The sequence below is a fragment of the Schistocerca piceifrons genome, chromosome 2 (genome assembly GCF_021461385.2).
Source record: "Schistocerca piceifrons isolate TAMUIC-IGC-003096 chromosome 2, iqSchPice1.1, whole genome shotgun sequence".
Taxonomy (NCBI): Eukaryota; Metazoa; Arthropoda; class Insecta; order Orthoptera; family Acrididae; genus Schistocerca; species Schistocerca piceifrons.
Window position 1 is genome coordinate 902,411,071 of NC_060139.1, and position 23,701 is coordinate 902,434,771.

At 44.0% G+C, this 23,701-nt stretch overlaps 1 protein-coding gene across 1 annotated transcript in view; it reads right to left on the reverse strand.

Annotated features, from left to right (window-relative positions):
- LOC124775977 (high-affinity choline transporter 1-like) overlaps positions 1-23,701 on the reverse strand; it is a 400,765-nt gene that overhangs the window by 190,135 nt on the left and 186,929 nt on the right. The window lies entirely within an intron of this gene.

Below are 23,701 nucleotides of genomic sequence, written 5' to 3' on the forward strand. Positions count from 1 at the left end.
TTCTGTTTGTGTCGTCGTAGACAAAGATTACTCTTTAGACAGAATATGAAGCAATCACAATTAAACTTTTGTAGACAAGTAACTGAACAAGCACAGCTGTCGATAAACTAAAAATGTTGTTGTTGTTGTTGTTGTTGTAGTCTTCAGTCCTGAGACTGGTTTGATGCAGCTCTCCATGCTACTCTATCCTGTGCAAGCTTTTTCATCTCCCAGTACCTACTGCAACCTACATCCTTCTGAATCTGCTTAGTGTATTCATCTCTTGGTCTCCCTCTACGATTTTTACCCTCCACGCTGCCCTCCAATACTAAATTGGTGATCCCTTGATGCCTCAGAACATGTCCTACCAACCGATCCCTTCTTCTGGTCAAGTTGTGCCACAAACTTCTCTTCTCCCCAATCCTATTCAATACTTCCTCATTAGTTATGTGATCTACCCATCTAATCTTCAGCATTCTTCTGTAGCACCACATTTCGAAAGCTTCTATTCTCTTCTTGTCCAAACTATTTGTCATCCATGTTTCACTTCCATACATGGCTACACTCCATACGAATACTTTCAGAAATGACTTCCTGACACTTAAATCAATACTGGATGTTAACAAATTTCTCTTCTTCAGAAACGCTTTCCTTGCCATTGCCAGCCTGCATTTTATATCCTCTCTACTTCGGCCATCATCAGTTATTTTGCTCCCCAAATAGCAAAACTCCTTTACTTCTTTAAGTGCCTCATTTCCTAATCTAATTCCTTCAGCATCACCCGACTTAATTAGACTACATTCCATTATCCTTGTTTTGCTTTTGTTGATGTTCATCTTATATCCTCCTTTCAAGACACTGTCCATTCCATTCAACTGCTCTTCCAAGTCCTTTGCTGTCTCTGACAGAATTACAATGTCATCGGCGAACCTCAAAGTTTTTATTTCTTCTCCATGAATTTTAATACCTACTCCGAATTTTTCTTTTGTTTCCTTTACTGCTTGCTCAATATACAGATTGAACAACATCGGGGAGAGGCTACAACCCTGTCTTACTCCCTTCCCAACCACTGCTTCCCTTTCATGTCCCTCGACTCTTATAACTGCCATTTGGTTTCTGTACAAATTGTAAATAGCCTTTCGCTCCCTATATTTTACCCCTGCCACCTTTAGAATTTGAAAGAGAGTATTCCAGTCAACATTGTCAAAAGCTTTCTCTAAGTCTACAAATGCTAGAAACAAACTAAAAATGGGACGCCTGAATTGTTTCCTAGCGCTATCCAATTTATTTAAAAATTTATAGCCAAGAAAGAAAACAACGCACTCATCATAGTACAGCAAAACTGAAAGAAGATAAGGCAAACTGTGTTTTGCTGAAGTTAACTGTACGTTACTTCGATATTAAGTAAACGTAACAGTAAAAAATACGTCAATCAGCAATCCAAAGATTCTTTTGAACACCATGGTCCTGAATGAGATTTTCACTCTGCAGCGGAATGTGCGCTGATATGAAACTTCCTGGCAGATTAAAACTGTGTGCCCGACCGAGACTCGAACTCGGGAACTCCCGAGTTCGAGTCTCGGTCGGGCACACAGTTTTAATCTCCCAGGAAGTTTCACCATGGTCCTGTTCGAGATGGTATGCCGTTGCCTTCCTACGTTCTTTGAAATGACTTAACCAGTCATTTATAAGGGGACCTACAGATTAACGTAGGTTCCGAACCACGGTGCAACTCAGCATTTTTCACGTCAACAAACATAAACAGAGACGAAAGAATTGATAAGTGACAGATAAAAACCCTAGGACTTACAGGGGGACAAACCCGTGCAGTAAGCTGTAAAATCTGCACATGATAACCTTGGATTATATATTGCGGAATATGTTTTCCCCTAGTGGAATGCGAAATAATACAGGCTCTTGAAATTATAAAAATATCAATTATCGTATTTTACGACCTCCATCTGGTACAGTTACGTACTAAAGTGAGACAGTCATAGATCGGGCGTTTTTTTTTTCAGAACTCGTTCAGTTCTTTCTCAATTCATCCCGTGTAGTACGTCTGCTTGTGAGAAGAGCACTACTCCAGGATTGGGTCTACCAACATCGTGTCAGGTATTGTTTATCCAGTGCCCAGATAGTGAATATACCCTGCTGTTTAGCTTCTTACTAAGTCACGCAGAGGTATTTAAACATTATTTGCTCTTCTGCTCTTCTGTCCGTAGTTCTATACTAAAAAAAGCGTGTCTTTCACTTCCGTAGGCATGTTACTTACGTCTACAGAAAACGCGCGCTTATAGCTGAACTTCCTCCAAGTTCTCATAAATATATTTAACCGACGGGATGTGAAACCACCTAAGAATATTCATGAGCATCTGTATTGTGATTCTATGGAATACCATGCTAATGTGGCAAAATCTACATTGATCAGTCCAGATGCATAGTACATAAGAGATTTGTGAAACACAGCTTTTCCAGCCCACTAACTCAGGCATATCCGGCAATCGTATCTCCACAGGGCACTTTATGGATTATTCAGCCACGGAAATCTTGGCTACGACGAGATCGTTTTGGGATTAAATTATTAAGGAATCTGTGAAAATACGTTTGGTGGAAGATCTAATTTAATCGCAATGGAGGCCTTCAGCTTGATTAAGGCTTAGCACCCGGTGAATTGTTCACTATCTCTAGAAAGACAATTTTTTGCTCCTAATGACACATCTAGTGACAGTTAGTTTACTCTTTTGATCAGTGAATTTTATCTTCGCTCTTCATAATGTGACAGAATTCATGCAACCAATGTAGCCGTTGCGGATGTACCTGCGCGACACAGATTCGAAAAAGTCGATAATGTAGGGGTAACCTATGCGCGTACCAATATTTGGTATAAACTTAGCTTCGTGCATCAGCAGTCTGCAGTGTAAAATTCATCTGAGATGGGTGAATGGCAGTCAGCCACAGTATCGTGGCGAGATGTCGACTCTACCGAGCTGTAGTCCCGAAACCTCAATAAACATTTGTACACTACAAGCCATGAAAATTTCTACACCAAGAAGAAATGAAGATGATGAACGGGTATTCATTGGACAAATATATTATACTAGAACTGACATGTGATTACATTTTCACGCAATTTGGGTGCATAGATCCTGAGAAATGAGTACCCACAACAACCACCTCTGGCCGTAATAACGGCCTTGATACGCCTGGACATTGAGTCAAACAGAGCTTGGATGGCGTGTACAGGTACAGCTGCCCATGCAGCTTCAACACGACACCACAGTTCATCATGAGTAGTGACTGGCGTATTGTGGCCAGCCAGTTGCTCGGCCACCATTGACCAGACGTTTTCAATTGGTGAGAGATGTGGAAAATGTGCTGGCCAGGGCAGCAGTCGAACATTTTCTGTATCCAGAAAGGCCCGTGCAGGACCTGCAACATGCGGGCGTGTATTATCCTGCTGAAATGTGGGGTTTCGCAGGGATCGAATGAAGGGTAGAGCCACGGGTCGTAACACATCTGAAATGTAACGTCCACTGTTCAAAGTGCCGTCAATGCGAACAAGAGGTGACCGAGACGTGTAACCAATGGTACCCCATACCATCACAGCGGGTGATACACCAGTATGGCGATGACGAATACACGCTTGCAATGTGCGTTCACCACGATGTCGCCAAACACGGATGCGACCATCGTGATGCTATAAGCAGAACCTGGATTCATCCGAAAAAATTACGTTTTGCCATTCGTGCGTCCAGGCTCGTCATTGAGTGCACCATCGCAGGCACTCCTGTCTGTGATGCAGCGTCAAGGGTAACCGCAGCCATGGTCTTCGAGATGATAGTCCATGCTGCTGCAAACGTCGTCGAACTGTTCTTGGAGATGGTTGCTGTCTTGCAAACGTCCCCATCTGTTGACTCAGGGATCGAGACATGGCTGCACGATCCGTTACAGCCAAGCGGATAAGATGCCCGTCATCTCGACTGCTAGTGATACGAGGCCGTTGGGATCCAGCACGGCGGTCCGTATTACCCTCCTGAACCCACCGATTCCATATTCTGCTAACGGTCATTGGATATCGACGAACGCGAGCAGCAATGTCGCGATACGATAAACCGCAATCGCGATAGGCTACAATCCGACCTTTATCAAAGTCGGAAATGTGATGGTATGCATTTCTCCTCCTTACACGAGGCATCACAACAACGTCTCACCAGGCAACGCCTGTCAACTGCTGCTGTGTATGAGAAATCGGTTGGAAACTTTCTTCATGTCAGCACGTTGTAAGTGTAGCCACCGGCGCCAACCTTGTGTGAATGCTCTGAAAAGCTAATCATTTGCATATCACAGCATCTTCTTCCTGTCGGTTAAATTTCACGTCTGTAGCACGTCGTCTTCGTGGTGTAGCAATTTTAATGGACAGTAGTGTATTTATGTAAATATTGTTAGAGGAAAGGCTCGAATATGGGAGTTTAACGTCCAATTGACGAATGGTTACGAACTGGACTACAATCTCGAACTCGGGAAGGAAACTAACCGAGTTCTTCTCATAGGGCCCGACTGGGCATTACCCTCAATCCACGTAGGGAAGATTTTAACGTGGATGGTCGATCCGGGACTGGAACCTTGCTCCAGCTGAATGTAATTCGCCACCTCTCTATGAAACGATATCTGTCGATAGTCTTTTGCAGCAGCAGCTCTGCCATGTGACGCTCCGATATGTTCGCATTTCTCTGAAGAGCTTTGACGGCAGAGTAAGAACTGGAGGGCTCCGCATGCCGGAACAAGTTGCGAGCGCCTTGGCTGGCTGACAATGCAGCGACCCGCCATACCGCCTTCGCAGCCGTGCATAACTGCCGAGGTCGCGGGCGAGCCAGAGAAAGTTGTCAGTCTTGAGAGAGCTTTTGCAGGCTGCGGAGCAGGGCGCGGCCGCTCTCGTTACAATCAAGTGTTACTGCGTAACAAGCGATACGAGAGGGCATCAGATAGTTTGGAAGTAACTAGACAATCAGGACATGGTATACGTCCACTAGTAAACATGAATCTGCGTCACTCGTGTTCATCGTATCAAGTGCTGGCCAGACGTTACCTCAGTAGTGCAGTCATAAACAGAATCTTATTTTTACTGTTTATATTGAGAATACACCAGTAAGATCGTATGGTGACATGTACTGCCGCGAGTTTGTTGTGATTGTAACTCAAATGCGCCGATAATGGCTATATATAGACGAAATCTAGATATACAAGAGTTATAAAAATTAATGGAATTGCGGCTGATTGCTGTGTTTCTCTCCTTCCTTACAGAGGGTGACTTTTTCCACCGTGTACACACTCTAGGGATTGATCGGTGAGAGGATACAGAATAAAAAAGATCTGAACTTAGGTCCGGAAATGCATGGTTTCCAACCTAGACACCATTTATTCAATCATACTTTGTTACAGAGACTGTGATCCAATAGGCGCCATACCATGCAGCCACACTTACAATATGCATGATATAGCCCGCCCGGTTGGCCATGTGGTCTAACGCACGGCTCTTCGGGTGGGAAGGAGCGCCTGGTCCCCGGCACGAATCCGCTCGGCGGATTTGTGTCGAGGTCCGGTGAACCGGCCAGTCTGTGGATGGTTTTAAGGTGGTTTTCCATCTGCCTCGCCGAATGCGAACTGGTTCTCCTTGCTCCGCCTCAATTACACTATGTCGTCGATTGCTGCGCAAACAAGTTCTACACGTACGTGTACACCACCATTACTGTACCACGCAAACATAGGAGCTACACTCGTCTGGTGTGAGACGTTCCCTGGGGGTCCACCGGGGGAGAACCGCACAATAACCGTGGGTTCGGTGTGGGGCGGCGGAGGCGTGAGGTGGACTGCGGTAGTCGTTGTGGGGTTGTGGACCACTGCGGCTGTGGCGGGGACGGATCCTCTCCGTCGCTTCTAGGTCCCCCGTTAACGTACAATACAATACAATACAATACAATGCATGATTTCCTCCTAGAGGGTGGTGCTGTCCCTCATACGTCATTCCCTATCGCCCTCTTCTGTCATAGTAATTTGGAAATCTGTGTCTGATTCACATCTTTTCCCACCGACTTCGTAGTTGATGTGATACAATATTTTACACTATGGTTCGGTATCCGAAACGAGAGCCTCCCGACATGTGCTTACTTACGGAAAGGCAAATGGCAACGGGCGGCCGACAGCAAGATTGTATGAAGAGACCTACCCCCGCCGACATCAACCACAGAATGGAACGTTTGCGACAGTGTTTCACCATTTGACTGAGACAGGGTCTTCTCATGAAGCAGGAAGTCAGCAGGAAGTCAAGAAGGACAGACCTGAAATGTTTGGACACAAGACTTGGAGGAAAATGTGATTAACACCGTGGAAGGCGACCGCCGTGTCAGAAACAGGCAGATGGCCAGCCAGTACAGGGTAAGCCAGACGTCCATGTGGAACATTCTCCATGATAATTGTTACTGCCCTTATCACTTACAGCGTGTGCAGGGCTTACTAGCGACAAACGTTCCGCATTGGGGGCAGTTTTATCGTAGGTTTCTTCACCAGACAACTACGATTCCGGGATTTGTGTCATCCACGCTAATCACAGATGAGGCCACCTTTACACAGAGTGTTATCTTCAACTTTCATAACAGTCATCTGTGGGATAGTGTGCAGAGCACCCTATGGTATTGTGATGGCAAATCATTATCATCGGTGCAGCCGGAATGTGTGGTTCGGGATGACTGGCGACTTATTTTGGGACCAGCATTCCCTCCACGTCACCCAATACGCCGGAACTATCGGGTTTCTTGAGGGCGACTTTGCCTCCCCTGCTGGAACACGTGCCAGTGATGATCAGAAGGGTTATGTAGCTGCTACATGATGGTGCTCCAGCCCACTTCGCCGTTAACGTCCGGATACATCTCAATCGCGCCTTCCCTGATCGATGGTTCGGAAGAGGGGGGTCCAGTTGCGTAGCCTGCTCGTTCACCGGGTCTCAACCCGTGCTATTTTAGTTATGGGGCCTTCTCTAAATTATCGTGAATGCAGAGCCCATTCCAGATGTGCAGATACTGGAGCAGCGTATTCATGCTGTCTTTGACACTGTTCGGATGCAGTCGGTCCGATGTGATCGTGTGAGACACGAAATGGTCCGGTGGATACATGCATGCGTTTAGGCACAAGGAAACCATTTTCAGCAAATACTGTAACTCTAGCTGCATGGTACAGCGCGTATTAGGTAGCAGACTCTGTAACAAAGCATGACTGAATAAATGGTCTCTAGCATGGAAACCATGCGTTTCCGGACCTACGTTCATTAGATCTTTTTGGTCCGCATCCTCTAATTTATCATCTATCAGCCCCTAGCGCTTGAAGAAAATCACACTGTAGGGTACGGTCGCTATGTGGAACAGTTCCTTATGGAACCAAAGTTTCTTACGCTGTTGTAACAAGTGCCTCTGCCGGTACGATACACCATGATATCCCATCGTCCCCTACAGTCAGGCAGAGATCGAGTGAGTTGTCTCCACCGGGTGCTGCATGATATGAATAAAATCCCTTCCAGAATGAAAATCATGCACTTCAGAACATCGTTCATCTGTCATTAATCATCAACCGTAATTTGTCGTCGTTATTCAAATGATGGTCACTAAAGATCGATACTGCATCGGTGCTACAAGTGTGGAAGATCAGTCTGTTTATGTTATCGTCACGGTAACATCTTCTAGTGAGGTTTAGAAGGTACAATAACCAGACAGGATTAAAATAATCACTTTGGTGTTGGGGATAACTGATCAGTCATGCGCATACATTTCTTCTGATCGTCTGTCAGAACTATCAGATTTCTTCAGAAGACTTATTTGAACGTGCTTTATGGATTGGACAACACCCGTCACAAGGATGCGCTTCCATCATGAATTCTCCAGTCCATAAGATAGGCCTTAGAGAATAATTTGTTAGTGCAGCCTACTATAAATTGTTTTAAATCACCTATTCTTTCCGTCCGAACGATATTGCGACAGTCAAGTATTTTTCGAAAGAGACTAAGCCATGTGCCTGCGTAGAAATTTCTCCAAAATGAGCAAGATTCTAAAATTTTCATTTTCATGCAATTGGTTCACTGAGTTGCAAAACGTGTCATTCCCAAAGAGTTAAATTTTGCAGGAAGTGTATAATACTTATTGTATCTCTCATCGTTAATAGTCAAGCATTTTTCGATATTATATGTAAACATCTTTTTTTTTCATCTTTAAGTATAATGCTTTTATTTTATAACGCTGACTAGCGGAACTGAAACTGAACAAAACGCATTTAGAAAGCTGTATTTTTAGAGGTGGTTGAATGAAGTGAAAACAACGGGCAGTATACGATTAAATGAATGCCAGAAACATTTCATAATATTCCTCAAAATGGCCAGAAGACTCCACTTGGATTTAATCAAGGCAGTTGTCACATTATTACACAGGCAAGCCATCTAGACTGCAGAATTCGTAGCTCTGTGACTGCTTTTTCTGTGACGAGTGTAAAAACTGAGAAAACCCAAAGTATATAGTGACTTTACTATAATGCTGATAATCACCTGTTAAATAAAGGAACGAAAAAGATACCACGGAATTCTCCGACATGACAGTAATATCATATTTCACAAAACTGAGTCTATCCGCACAGGCCACAGTTCTCCACTATGAAAGTATGTAAGGCAGGAATAGCATATACAGGGTGGTCGATTGATCATGACCGGGCCAAATGTCTCACGAAATAAGCGTCAAATGAAAAAACTACACAGAACAAAACTTGTATAGCTTGAAGGGGGAAACCAGAAGGCGCTATCGTTGGCCCGCTAGATGGCGCTGCCATAGGTTTCTTTAAATAGGAACCCCCATTTTTTTTATTACAAATTGGTGTAGTAAATAAAGAAATATGAATGTTTTTAAGTTGGACCACTTTTTTCGCTTTGTGATAGATGGTGCTGCATTAGTCACAAACATATGGCTCACAATTTTAGACGCACAGTTGGTAACAGGTAGCTGTTACAGTGTGATTACCTGTAAATACCACATTAATGCAATAAATGCTCAAAATGATGTCCGTCAAATTCAATGCATTTATCAATACGTGTAAGGACATTCCTCTCAACAGCGAGTAGTTTGCCTTCCGTAATGTTCGCACATGCATTGACATTGCGCTGAACGCATGTTGTCAGGCATTGTCGGTGCATCATGATAGCAAATATACTTCAACTTTCCCCACAGAAAGAAATCCGATGACGTCAGATCCGGTGAACGTGCGGGCCTAGGTGTGGTGCTTCGACGACCAATCCACCTGTCATGAAATATCCTATTCAATACCGCTTCAATACATCGCCATTCTGTCATGCAGTGAAACATCTTGTAGTAACACCGGTAGAACATTACGTAGAAAATCAGCATACATTGCACCATTTAGATTGCCATCGATAAGATGGTGGCCAATTATCCTTCCTCCCATAATGTAGCACCATACATTAACCTGCCAAGGTCGCTGGTGTTCCACTTGTCGCAGCCTTCGTGGCTTTTCCGTTGCCCAATGGTGCATATAACGCCGGTTTACGTTACCGCTGTTGGTGAATGACGCTTCGTCGCTAAATAGAACGCGTGCAAAATATCTGTCATCGTCCCGTGATTTCTTTTGGGCCCAGTGGCAGAACTGTACACGACGTTCAAAGTCGTTGCCATGCAATTCCTGGTGCATAGAAATATGGTACGGGTGCTATCGATGTTGATGTAGCATTCTCAACACCGACGTTTTTGAGATCCCCGATTCTCGCGCAATTTGTCTGCTACTGATATGCGTATTAGCCGCGACAGCAGCTAAAACACCTACTTGGGCATCATCATTTGTTGCAGGTCGTGGTTGACGTTTCACATGTGACTAAACACTTCCTGTTTCATTAAATAACGTAACTATCCGGCGAACGGTCTGGACACTTGCATGATGTCGTCCAGGATAACGAGCAGCATACATAGCACACGCCCGTTGGGCATTTTTATCACAATAGCCACACATCAACACGATATCGACCTTTTCCGCAATTGGTAAACGGTCCATTTTAACATGGGTAATGTATCACGGAGCAAATACCGTCCGCACTGGCGGAATGTTACGTGATAGCACGTACTTATACGTTTGTGACTATTACAGCGCCATCTATCACAAAGCAAAAAAAGTGGTCCAACTAAAACATTCATATTTCCTTACGTACTACACGAATATGTAATAAAAAATGGGGGTTCCTATTTTAAAAAATACAATTGATATCCGTTTGAGCTATGGCAGCGCCATCTAGCGGGCCAACCACAGCGCCATCAGGTTTCCCCCTTCAAGCTAGACGAGTTTCGTTCTTTGTAGTTTTTTCGTTTGATGCTTATTTCGTGTGATATTTGGCCCGATCACTATGAATGGACCACCCTGTATATGTGTAGCTTGAACTTCTATAAATCATTGTACAACCAGAAGGTAATGTCACTATAATGGCCTCCGAACAGTTTACTTTAATAACACTTTTCTTTATCTTTTTTCCTCGATAACGTAAATGAATCGTATTTGCTGTCTATTGCTCTGACGTGTTATTATGATCTCTTAATAGCTTCAATGTTGGATCTTAATTTGCCGGAGAATAATTACAACGGGGGAATTTCTATTCAGTAGATGTTTGTTCGTTTAGCCCGCTCTTCGTGAAATACAGGTTGATTCAGCTGCCACTACCGCTGCCATTTTATGCAGCCCACAATGTTATACCTACCATGAGTGAAATTTTCAGTTCTCTCGCTCGCTACATGCAAACTATTAGTGCTACAGAAAAAATAAATAGGACACTTTTGTAGGAAATTTAATGTAGATATATTTTGTTCTGGGATACGTTTTCCCAAGAGACCATAGTTTTCAAGTTATTCGAGAAAAACGCACAAGATTGACTTTCACACCCACCACTAGTCCCACACTCAGGCCCCACTGGGCAGGATTTCTAGTACGTTGTTCATGGCTTACATTTTGCCACTATACAAAAATTTGCGGTCACACGAATCATTTCCCACGTTCGACCTCTTTTGGTCTTCAGTGACTGGCCTTATTACGCCGTTGGCTCAGTGAAACACTCACAAATTATAAGATTGGCCTTTATGTAAATTTTACCTTACAATTTTGTGAACTTGAACTGCAAAAAATAAACAATTATTTGTCAAGACTTCTGACTACGAAACTACATGCTTGTAATGGTTAAGTTTGAATCGAGTAGTCATCGTAAGTAGTTTTACAAAAAGTAATTTCTTTCATTATCCTCATGGACACGTTTAAATGAATAATGCTAACGAAATAGCCGACGTTGCTGATGGCGTAATATCCTCATCAATAGAGACCAAGAACTGTCGAATATAGTTTGTGCAGTCGGAAATTATTGTACGGATGTAGGAGGCAGTGCCACGCACAACATACTTGAAATTCTGACTGGTCTGGGATGACTGCGAGGTGGACGTGCGTTTGAAGTTCACTTTTGTACTTTTCTTGAATAACTCGAAGACTGTGGCTTCCAGCGAAAACGAATCCCAGTACTAAATTTAACTACATTAAATTCCCTACAAAAAGAACCTGTTCATTTTTTTCTGTAGGACTAACTACTTGCACTTAGCGAACGAGAAAATATGAAAACCATGCGCGTGGTTTATGAAGACCAAATATAACATTGCGTGTTTCATAAAACGGTATCGCTGGGGAATCACCGTGTACGGCCAGTCTGCAGTGTTTAAAGTGGGAAGTCAAATTCAGGACAAGTGCCGAGCTGCGTTGCCAATAAATGGTAGCATTTATAATTTCACTAACGTTTCTAGCAAGTTCATTTGCAACTAAATCTGCTGGCGTTGAGTTATTTTGAAAAGCAGTCATGCAGTTCCTTTGTTCCAGAAATAACTGGACAATAATCGTAGGAAGGGGCGATTGCCAAGGGTTTTTGCCACTCCGAGAAGGGTCTGAAGGAGTGAACCAAGGAAGTGGAGAGTTTAACAGCTCATCGAGACTGAGGTTATTATTACAGGAGCAGCACAAGCACCATCGAAGTGAGGAAGGAAATTGGTTGCGATCACTTTGAAGGAACCACTCCAGGATTCGGGCGGTGCTCGGAAAAAGTTTTATTTAGGGAAACCGAAGGCAGTTGGAGATTTGAAATCCTACAGAATACAAGTCCAGTGACACTTCTTAATTACTTCACCAAGTCATTCCACAGCACAGTTAAATACAGTAGGAAACTACTACAATCGATAGTGGTATAACGTGATCAGTCGTTTACCTTTTGAATCACTGACTGTCTCGAATAATCGGAACGGAGTGCAAGTGTTCTTCTGGCAGGAGGCATAGCCTAGCTGTTTCGTTCATCAAGCACTATTGTTAACGAGTTTTTATGTGGGACGAGTTTTGTCGTTCTTGTTTAGTATGGAACAGTCATATGCCACCGCATCGCACCGAAAACATAAGAGGCCGGCCGGAGTGGCCGAGCGGTTCTAGGCGCTTCAGTCTCGAACTGCATGACCGCTACGGTCGCAGGTTCGAATCCTGCCTCGGGCGTGGATGTGTGTGATGTCCTTAGGTTAGTTATGTTTAAGTAGTTCTAAGTTCTAGGGGACTGATGACCTCAGAAGTTAAGTCCCATAATGCTCAGAGCCATTTTTGGAAACATAAGAACGGTTTGCACATCTTGGTAAAATATGAGTCCGGAAGTTTACTCCCCCTAAGCTAAAGCAATAGTGAGTGATTAATTGGTTTATTTGCGAAGGGCACGGCTAATTGCGCACGAAGTCAGTAAACAAATCAGTAGCGTCATTCTTAGCCAGTAGCATCCGTTCAGTTTATATCAGGCCTATTACACAAACAATTGTTACGGATATTATAGCATGATAGTTTAATTTGGAAAAGCAATACAACATCGGCAAACTTCACTGTGAAAATGCACTGCCGGAAAGAAGATGCCGATTTTGATAGTACGACGGCGTATGCCACTTACGGGACAGCAGAAGCACCGATAATCGTTTCAACGTCGCCCAACAACAGATAGTGCAATGGCATGGCTACCAGACCGCCATCAGTGTCTAGCCTTTAATAAGGAAGGATCGCAATTAGAACGCTCAGTGTGGTGCAAACGTGTGAAGCAAGCAGGCAACCATGCCCCCGGAGACGCACTCGTACTCCCTGTAGCCAACTGAGCGAGTTTGGAAGAGGTCAGATCGCGGCCTTCCGAGCTAAAACTCTCGTTCACCTTTGGTCTTTCTGGATGGGAGGCTGACCAGTGCTCCGTACGTGCAGAATGTTATTAGACCCGTTCTTTAGCTGTCCTTGCTACAAATATAAATAAAAACACCATTTACAAGAAATAATTAATTCATGACAAGTTTTTTTCTTATAGTGATAGTGATACAGATTTAGTGATGTACTGTACAATATACTTTCTTGTAGAGCAATGAATTTAAAAGCTGGAAGGTTTGGGAAACATGGATACTCCATGAATCTTCTTTTGTTTTATATATATATATATATATATATATATATACCAAGTGCAAGATTTCCATATTCCCCAGCTCAGTACACGCAAACTATTAGTCCTACAGAAAAAATGAATATGACCTTTCTACATCTACATCTACATGACTACTCTGCAATTCACATTTAAGTGCTTGGCAGAGGGTTCATCGAACCACAATCATACTATCTCCCTACCATTCCACTCCCGAACAGCACGCGGGAAAAACGAACACCTAAACCTTTCTGTTCGAGCTCCGATTTCTCTTATTTTATTTTGATGATCATTCCTACCTATGTAGGTTGGGCTCAACAAAATATTTTCGCATTCGGAACAGAAAGTTGGTGACTGAAATTTCGCAAATAGATCTCGCCGTGACGAAAAACGTCTTTGCTTTAATGACTTCCATCCCAACTCGCGTATCGTATCTGCCACACTCTCTCCCCTATTACCTGATAATACAAAACGAGCTGCCCTTTTTTGCAGCCTTTCGATGTCCTCCGTCAATCCCACCTGGTAAGGATCCCACACCGCTCAGCAATATTCTAACAGAGGACGAACGAGTGTAGTGTAAGCTGTCTCTTTAGTGGACTTGTTGCGTCTTCTAAGTGTCCTGCCAATGAAACGCAACCTTTGGCTCGCCTTCCCCACAATATTATGTATGTGGTCTTTCCAACTGAAGCTGTTCGTGATTTTAACACCCAGATAATTAGTTGAATTGGCAGCCTTGAGAATTGTACTATTTATCGAGTAATCGAATTCCAACGGATTTCTTTTGGAACTCATGTGGATCACCTCACACTTTTCGTTATTTAGCGTCAACTGCCACCTGCCACACCATATAGCAATCTTTTCTAAATCGCGTTGCAACTGATACTGGTCTTCGGGTGACCTTACTAGACGGTAAATTACAGCACCATCTGCGGACAACCTAAGAGAACTGCTCAGATTGTCACCCAGGTCATTTATATAGATCAGGAACAGCAGAGGTCCCAGGACGCTTCCTTGGGGAACACCTGATATCACTTCAGTTTTACTCGATGATTTGCCGTCTATTACTACGAACTGCGACCTTCCTGACAGGAAATCACGAATCCAGTCGCACAACTGAGACGATACCCCAAAGGCCCGCAGCTTAATTAGAAGTCGCTTGTGAAGAACGGTGTCAAAAGCTTTCCGGAAATCTAGAAATACGGAATCAACTTGAGATCCCCTGTCGATAGCGGCCATTAATTCGTGCGAATAAAGAGCTAGCTGCGTTGCACGAGAACGACGTTTTCTGAAACCATGCTTATTACATATGACCTTCGAGGTGATTCATAATGTTTGAATACAGTATATGCTCCAAAACCCTACTGCAAACCGACGTCAATGATATACGTCTGTAGTTGGATGGATGACTCCTACTACCCTTCTTAAACACTGGTGCGACCTGCGCAATTTTCCAATCTGTAGGTACAGATCTATCGGTGAGCGAGTGGTTGTATATGATTGCTAAATAGGGAGCTATTGTATCAGCGTAATCTGAAAGGAACCTAATCGGTATACAATCTGGACCTGAAGACTTGCCCGTATCAAGCGATTTGAGTTGCTTCGCAACCCCTAAGGTATCTACTTCTAAGAAACTCATGCTAGCAGCTGTTCGTGTTTCAAATTCTGGAATATTCCATTCGTCTTCCCTGGTGAAGGAATTTCGGAAAACTGCGTTCAATAACTCCGCTTTAGCGGCACAGTCGTCGGTAACAGTACCATCGGCACTGCGCAGCGAAGGTATTGACTGCGTCTTGCCGCTTGTGTACTTTAAATACGACCAGAATTTCTTCGGATTTTCTACCAAATTTCGAGACAATGTTTCGTTGTGGAACCTATTAAAGGCATCTCGCATTGAAGTCCGTGCCAAATTTCGCGGTTCTGTAAATTTTAGCCAATCTTCGGGATTTCGCGTTCTTCTGAACTTCGCATCCTTTTTCCGTTGCCTCTGCAACAGCGTTCGGACCTGTTTTGTGTACCATGGGGGATCAGTTTCATCTCTTATCAATTTATGAGGTATGAATCTCTTAATTGCTGTTGCTACTATATCTTTGAATTTGAGCCACATCTCGTCTACATTTGCATAGTTAGTTCGGAAGGAATGGAGATTGTCTCTTAGGAAGGCTTCTAGTGACACTTTATCTGCTTTTTTAAATAAAATTATTTTGCGTTTGTTTCTGGTGGATTCGGAAGAAACGGTATTGAGCCTAGCTACAACGACCTTGTGATCACTAATCCCTGTATCAGTAATGATGCTCTCTATTAGCTCTGGATTGTTTGTGGCTAAGAGGTCAAGTGTGTTTTCGCAACCATTTACAATTCGCGTGGGTTCGTGGACTAACTGCTCGAAATAATTTTCGGAGAAAGCATTTAGGACAATCTCGGAGGATGTTTTCTGCCTACCACCGGTTTTGAACAAGTATTTGTGCCAACATATCGAGGGAAGGTTGAAGTCCCCACCAACTATAACCGTATGAGTGGGGTATTTATTTGTTACGAGACTCAAATTTTCTCTGAACTGTTCAGCAACTATATCATCGGAGTCTGGGGGTCGGTATAAGGAGCCAATTATTAACTTGGTTCGGCTGTTAAGTAATACCTCCACCCATACCAATTCGCACGGAGTATCTACTTCGACTTCACTACAAGATAAACCACTACTGACAGACACAAACACTCCACCACCAATTCTGCCTAATCTATCTTTCCTGAACACCGTCCGAGATTTCGTAAAAATTTCTGCAGAACTTATTTCAGGCTTTAGCCAGCTTTCTGTAGGAAATTTAATGTAGTCAAATTTTGTACTGGGATACGTTTTTGTTACAGGCCACAGTATTCGAAGTATTGAAGAAATAGGTGTAAAAGTGACCTTCAAATGAGTTTTTCATGAATAGCTAAAAAATCGTGACCTCAGTGAAAACTTATTCCAGAACAAAATTGAACTACATTAAATTTCCTACGAAAAGGTCTGGTTTATTTTATTCTATAGGACTAATAGTTAGCATGTAGGAAGCGAGAGAATATGAAAATCTCGTATTTGGGTTTTTGAGGGTGTTTTGGGTTGGATAAATCCCATAGGTATAGGCAGCTGAATCAACCAGCAAGTGGGAAGAACTGCTGAAATATCTCTGTGCACCCTGTTATTCGTCTACGTTTTTCCTTGTGATCCCTACAGTTCATTCATTCTTACTTGACACGGGTCCCAACACTTGAGCAATATTCTATGATGGGACGCACAAACATTTTGTAAGGAGCCCCTTTGTACACAGACTGCTTTTTCCCACAATCCTGCCAATAAACTGAAATGTTCCACCTGCCTTAGACCGTAACTCAGTCTATGTGATCATTCAATTACACATGTATATAAATTGTGACTTCCTAATATTTGTATGAGTTAACTGATTCCAACTATGACTCACTGATATTGTAGCATGTTCTAAATCCAGTCCACTACTAACCAGATTCAGCCCTATGGATAAAGCTGTATGGCCGGTTATCGTCATGCTGATAAGATGTCATTTGTCCTATGCAGTGCCCACTTTAGCTGATCAACTACTCATTCTTCTTTTGTATAGTTACTCTCTGTCACTCTCTTAAGAACATGATTTTTGCCTACTAAAATGATACAGTGTGATGTGTTGTTCCGACAGGATAATGCTAGTCCACACACTGTCCGTGAAACTCAACACGCTCTGCAAAGCGTGCAGCAACTTCCCAGGCCAGCACTATCTCCCGACTTGTCTCCAATGGAGCATGTGTGGTGTATGGCAGGCCGAGAAGTGACTTGTGCCACTCGTCAACCAACAACTCCTACAGAACTACGTAAACAGGCCGATCAGGCGTGACATAACGAATCCTAGGACAGTATTCGCCTCCTGTACTATCGACTGGATGCCAAACCAGCGCCTTCATTGCTGCCTGTGGTGGATACACCACCTCCCAACATGGATGTTTCAGCACGAGTCGACACCTGGTACCTCAGAATCGCTTGTGCTGTTGACCTGTACATGTAATCATTTCATGTACTCCATATACACCGTCACAACAATAAATCTTGAATGAACTGGAGTCTTGTAAAATGGTGTACTAATTTTTTCTGGCAGTGCAGAACAAAATGTAACTGCAGATATGAACCTGCTTGCATCTCATCATTGTTAGGAAGTCAGTTACTTAGAAACTTAGTGAACTAAATAAGTGGTATGAACGGCTCCCCCTTCAAAGAAACTTTTTCACTTACATTGAAGGTGTGATGAGTTTAAATTTTTAAAGATTAGCGACCGTTTTCGACTAGGAAACACGGTCATGTTTCGTATGAAGCGTGTTCTCTCTGCTAACTGTTCCTTACCCATGGCCGATAGCCTAAAAGAGGTGCTTCAAATGGTTCAAATGGCTCTGAGCACTACGGGACTTAACATCTGAGGTCATCAGTCCCCTAGAACTTAGAACTACTTAAACCTAACTAACCTAAGGACATCACACACATTCATGCCCGAGGCAGGATTCGAACCTGCGACCGTAGCGGTCGCGTGGTTCCACACTGAAGCGCCTAGAACCGCTCGGCCACACCGGCCGGCTAGAGGTGCTTCAATTAAGAATCAGCAAATATAGGGGGAGGAGGGTTACAATATTTTGCAGCGTAAGTACGAGGCGTGTTTTTTAAGTAAGTATCATTTTCAAATTAAAAAAAGACATGCTAACGTATCTCAATAATTTTATTTTTACATGAAAGTCTGTACCTTAATCTACTTGTCTACATAATTTCCGTCAATATTGAGGCACTTGTCATAATGTTGTACCAGTTTTTGAATACCCTCCTCATAGAAGTCTGCCGCCTGACTTGTTAACCACTGCATCACCACTGTTTTGACTTCGTCATCGTCTTAAAGACGCTGACCGCCCAGGTGTTTCTTCAAGATGAAACATGGGTGGCCTACGCCACACCAGAATCAAAGTAACAGTCCATGAAATGGCGGTACTCCGATCCACTCAGAAAAGCGAAGTTTAAGCAGTCAATTTCTGCCCGGAAAATCATGTGCACAGTTTTTTGGGACAGAAAACGAGTATTTCTTGTGGAATTTCTGCCTCGTAATGAGACAATCAATGCAGAATCTTACTGTAAGACATTGCACAATCTGCGCCGTTCAATTGAGAACAAAAGACGTGGCAAGTTGAGCAACGGCATCGTTTTGCTGCAAGACAATGCCCGTCCGCATGTGGGGAATCAGACCAAAGATCTCATCACATCTTTTCGATGGGAAACTCTAGATTAACCTCCGTACAGCTCCGATCTTGCGCCCAGTGACTACCATCTGTTCCTGCTCTTGAAGAAACACCTGGGCGGTCAGCGTCTTCAAGAAGATGACGAAGTCAAAACAGTGGTGATGCTGTGGTTAAAAAGTCAGGCGGCAGACTTCTATGAGGAGGATATTCAAAAACTGGTACAACGTTATGACAAGTGCCTCAATATTGACGGAAATTATGTAGAAAAGTAGATTAAGGTACAGGCTTTCATGTAAAAATAAATTTATTGAGAGATCTTTTTTTTTAATTTAAAAACGGCACTTACTTAAAAAAACACGCCTCGTATTAGTGTCTACGAGCGTCAGTATACGAGCCTTCTTCCTTGGCTGATGGAACGTCCACGGTTTCCCTAAAGGAACTCGTACAAGCCATGTCAGATCAAACGAAAGCGACATTACTATGGACACATGTACTCACAAAAGAGCTGGTATGAGTCGAAAACGTATTGCGATTTTCCAAGAGTCCTTTAGCCAGTGGAGATATTTTAGACCAATTTCATTATGTATTAGTCTAATACCGTAGACTGTGAACAAGTGTTGAGCACTATCATGAAATGCTCTGGTTTTAACTGATCGAGTCCTTTGAAAGCGCTTTGAGTTTCAATACCAGCGTAAGTAGAGAAATGAGTCATTTTTATGTAGTGTAGTCTAATGGTTACTGTGCAGCCTGAAGAAGCAACCATATGATGTTGGAGTCTCAACCAGAATTTCTTTTTTCCTACATAGAAGGTTATACCAGATGTCTCCTCTCAACATGACGGCAACTGTAACACCGCTGTGCCTCACCAAAGGATTAGAAGAATGGGACGTCTCCTCAGGTCGCCGGCATACTCGCCGATGATGGTCATCCGCTGAACACAACGCGACGATATTCATCAACAGTCCATAATTCCCAGTCACGGCACCATTCGAAACACAGCCATTTTTATTGTGCTGTTAACGACAGCCCAAGCACAACACTTTGGTCTCCTAGGCTGATTGCTGCTAATCTCTGATGAATTGTGTGGGATGACACAGACTGTTGCATGGAGTCCATTATGTGTCCTGGGATGGCAGGCACAGATGTGAAGGGGTTAACGGTGTGCCTGGTGTCCAATATAATGATCCTTCCTTGTAGTAGTCAGACGTGGTCGCCCGAAACCTTCATGGTGAATATGTCTCACGTTTCTATGCCGTCCTACATCGACATAGTGTCGCATCCGTACTGCACACATCTGGATAGTGCATGATTCGACCAGCCACCCAAATGGAGACTTACAATGAGCCCTGTTCCAAACTTTATCAGATACTGATAATGGTGGCTCACTCGAGTGCACTACATGTGCGTGTCCATGACTGTGATCACTCAATCTCTGACGCTGTTCATGCCCCTTATGTATCTTACCAGGCCTGGTAACAACACAAATGCGTTGTAGTGACCTACCCGTCAATGGTGTACAAGTGTACGAAGTTACATTGAATCAGACCATATCTTCTGGACGCTTCACGTTTTGGCAGCCAGTGTACCATAGCTAAGACTAGTATCCACGCTGATTTGTAGGTATGCAGTTCGACTGTCGTGATGGGAAACATGTTCGTCAACAGTATTTTATCACCAAGAGGGAATATAGTGGTGTCCAGCCCCTTATCGTTAGCCTCTATGACAATACCCGACGTTTAATGCCGAAAGTTTCTCTTCAGTGAGGGCATGCGACTCTATGGGCAATGGTTCAACTGCTGGCAGCATATTTAAACTGAGCGCCCACTTAATGCTATTAGAGAGGAATGTGCTCGTTATCGGTGCCAGGTTTTACTGTATCCAGCAGACAATCATGACAATCCACACGATACAGAAACACTCTCATAACGTGATAGCAAGCGGGAGGCATTCAACAAAAAAGCAGCTCTTCTAAGATATATCCCAGGACAGCATCAGTGGGGTATTCTAGCCCTGTCCCCACTGTCACAAATCTAGCGAGGTGGCGTAGTATCTGTAGAATCTGCAAACTACTGTTTACAAATTCTACTCATATTCAGGAACACTGGACTCGCATTCGGGAGGACGACGGTTCCATCCCGCGTTCGGTCATCCTGATTTAGGTTTTCCGTGATTTCCTTAAATCGCTCCAGGCAGATGCCGGGATGGTTCCTTTGAAAGGGCACGGCCGACTTCCTTTCCCGTCCATCGCTAATCCGATGAGACCGAAGACCTCGCTGTCTGGTCTTCTCCCCCAAAAACAACAGCATCATATTCAGGAAGGTTACAGTTAGAAACTCTGCCCGCTCATCCAGCTATAGGTTTCTCATGGTTTCCATAAACCGCGTACGGCGTGTGCATGGATGGCTCCTTTCAAAAGGACTCAGACGACATTCTATCGAATGTGGCTCAAACCAAGGTTGCGCTCCGTCTCTAATGACCTCGTCGACGCGATGTTCTCTTTTAATATCCCCTCTTCACTTGCTAACTACCCAACACCCGTAGGCTAAGCTTGACACTGACTTTATGTTGTTGCTGCTAGGACATATCTAACTATGCACAAGCAAATTTTTCTCCAGTGAAACAGGTCACAAGATACACGGACCAACTGCGGATCGTATGCGGAAGCCGCGCTTGTATTTAATCGCGACATGCGAGCGAGCTCTGGACCGGAAGGCGTGACCCTGACACTCACAACCAGAACGCAGGCAGCCGTGCAGGAAACTCCGCCTGGCCGGTTCTCACCGCCAGCAGCCGGCCCGGACTCCCTCACCCTCTCGTATAACCCGCGCACTCGCGGCGGACTGACATGCTTATGCATTTCACAACGCTGAATTTTTCACACTGCTTACACATTCTGTTGCCTACGTACGTGCTCAGTAAGTTGTCATTAAGTTGTGCGTGAAGTGTACTCTTAATGCAATACATTTTAGTTTTCTCTCTTTTTTTTTTCACGGACAGTGTTCGGAAAGAACAGATGCTTAGACGTCTGCGTGCGAGTCGTAATTAGCCTAATTTTATGTTCACGGACCTCAACGGACAAATATGTGGGGTGCTGAAAAATATTCATAGATTTCGAACTGAAATTTCGAGTTTTTTATATACACTACCGGGCATTAAAATTGCTACACCAAGAAGAAATGCAGATGATAAACGGGTATTCGTTGGACAAATATTTTATACTAGAACTGACATGTGATTACATTTTCACGCAATTTGAGTGCATAGATCCTGAGAAATCAGTACCCAGAACAACTACCACTGGCCGTAATAACGGCCTGGATACGCCTGCGCATTGAGTAAAACAGAGTTTGCATGGCGTGTACAGGTACAGCTGCCCATGCAGCTGCAACACGACACCATGCTACATCAAGAGTTGTGACTGGCGTATTGTGACGAGCCAGTTGTTCGGCCACCATTGACCAGAGATTTTCAATTGGTGAGAGATCTGGAGACTGTGCTGGCCAGGGCAGCAGTCGAACATTATCTGTATCCAGAAAGGTCCGTACAGGACCTGCAGCATACGGGCGTGCATTATCCTGCTGAAATGTAGGGTTTCGCAGGGATCGAATGAAGGGTAGAGCCACGGGTCGTAACACATCTGAATTGTAGCGTCCACTGTTCAAAGTGCCGTCAATGCGACCAAGAGGTGATCGAGACCTGTAACCAACAGCACCCCATACCATCACGCCGGGTGATACGCCAGTATGGCGATGACGAATACACCTTCCAATGGGCGTTCACCGCGACGTTGCCAAACACGGATGCGACCATCATGATGTTGTAAACAGAACCCGGATTCATCCGAAAAAATGACGTTTTGCCATTGGTGCACCCAGGTTCGTCGTTGAGTACACCATCGCAGGCGCTCCTGTCTGTGATGCAGCGTCAAGGGTAACCGCAGCCATGGTCTCCGAGCTGATAGTCATGGTGCTGGAAACGTCGTCGAACTGTTCGTGCAGATGGTTGTTGTCTTGCAAACGTCCCCATCTGTTGACTCAGGGATCGAGACGTGGCTGCACGATCCGTTACAACCATGCGGATAAGATGCCTGTCGTCTCGACTGCTAGTGATACGAGGCCGTTGGGATCCAGCACGGCGTTCCGTATTACCCTCCTGAACTCACCGATTCCATATTCTGCTAACAGTCATTGGATCTCGACGAACGCGAGCAGCAATGTCGCGATACGATAAACCGCAATCGCGATAGGCTACAATCCGACCTCTATCAAAGTCGGAAACGTGATGGTACGCATTTCTTCTCCTTACACGAGGCATCACAACAACGTTTCACCAGGCAACGCCGGTCAACCGCTTTTTGTGTATGAGAAATCGGTTGGAAGCTTTCCTCATGTCGGCACGTTGTAGGTGTCGCCACCGGTTCCAACCTTGTATGAATGCTCTGAAAAGCTAATCATTCGCATATCACAGCATCTTCTTCCTGTCGGTTAAATTTCGCGTCTGTAGCTCGTCATCTTCGTGGTGTAGCAATTTTAATGGCGAGTAGTGTATATAGCTTTTTGAGGAATAGTAGGCGTTTCCACTTCAAACTTTACCAGATTTCTACGCTCTTGCGCCAAACTGACGGCTGCCGTTCTTTGAACTGGCTCCACGTCTCCTGTAAGTCCAACTGGATTTGGATTCAACAGAGCAGAACAGTATTACAGTGTCGGCGACGCAGGTGTTTTTATAAGCAATGCCTTGCGTAGGTAAAGTACAGTTTTATAGTAGCATATTAACGACTCTAAGGTTGCTCTTCGTTTTCAACTCATCGTCTCACTTTACATCCACTCCGTTTCTACAGCATGACTGACTGGTTGTGATTCGATATTGCAGTGCCTGTGTTATTGAGAAGAACGATGCATGTTCCTACGGACGTGCATGCAACGTATT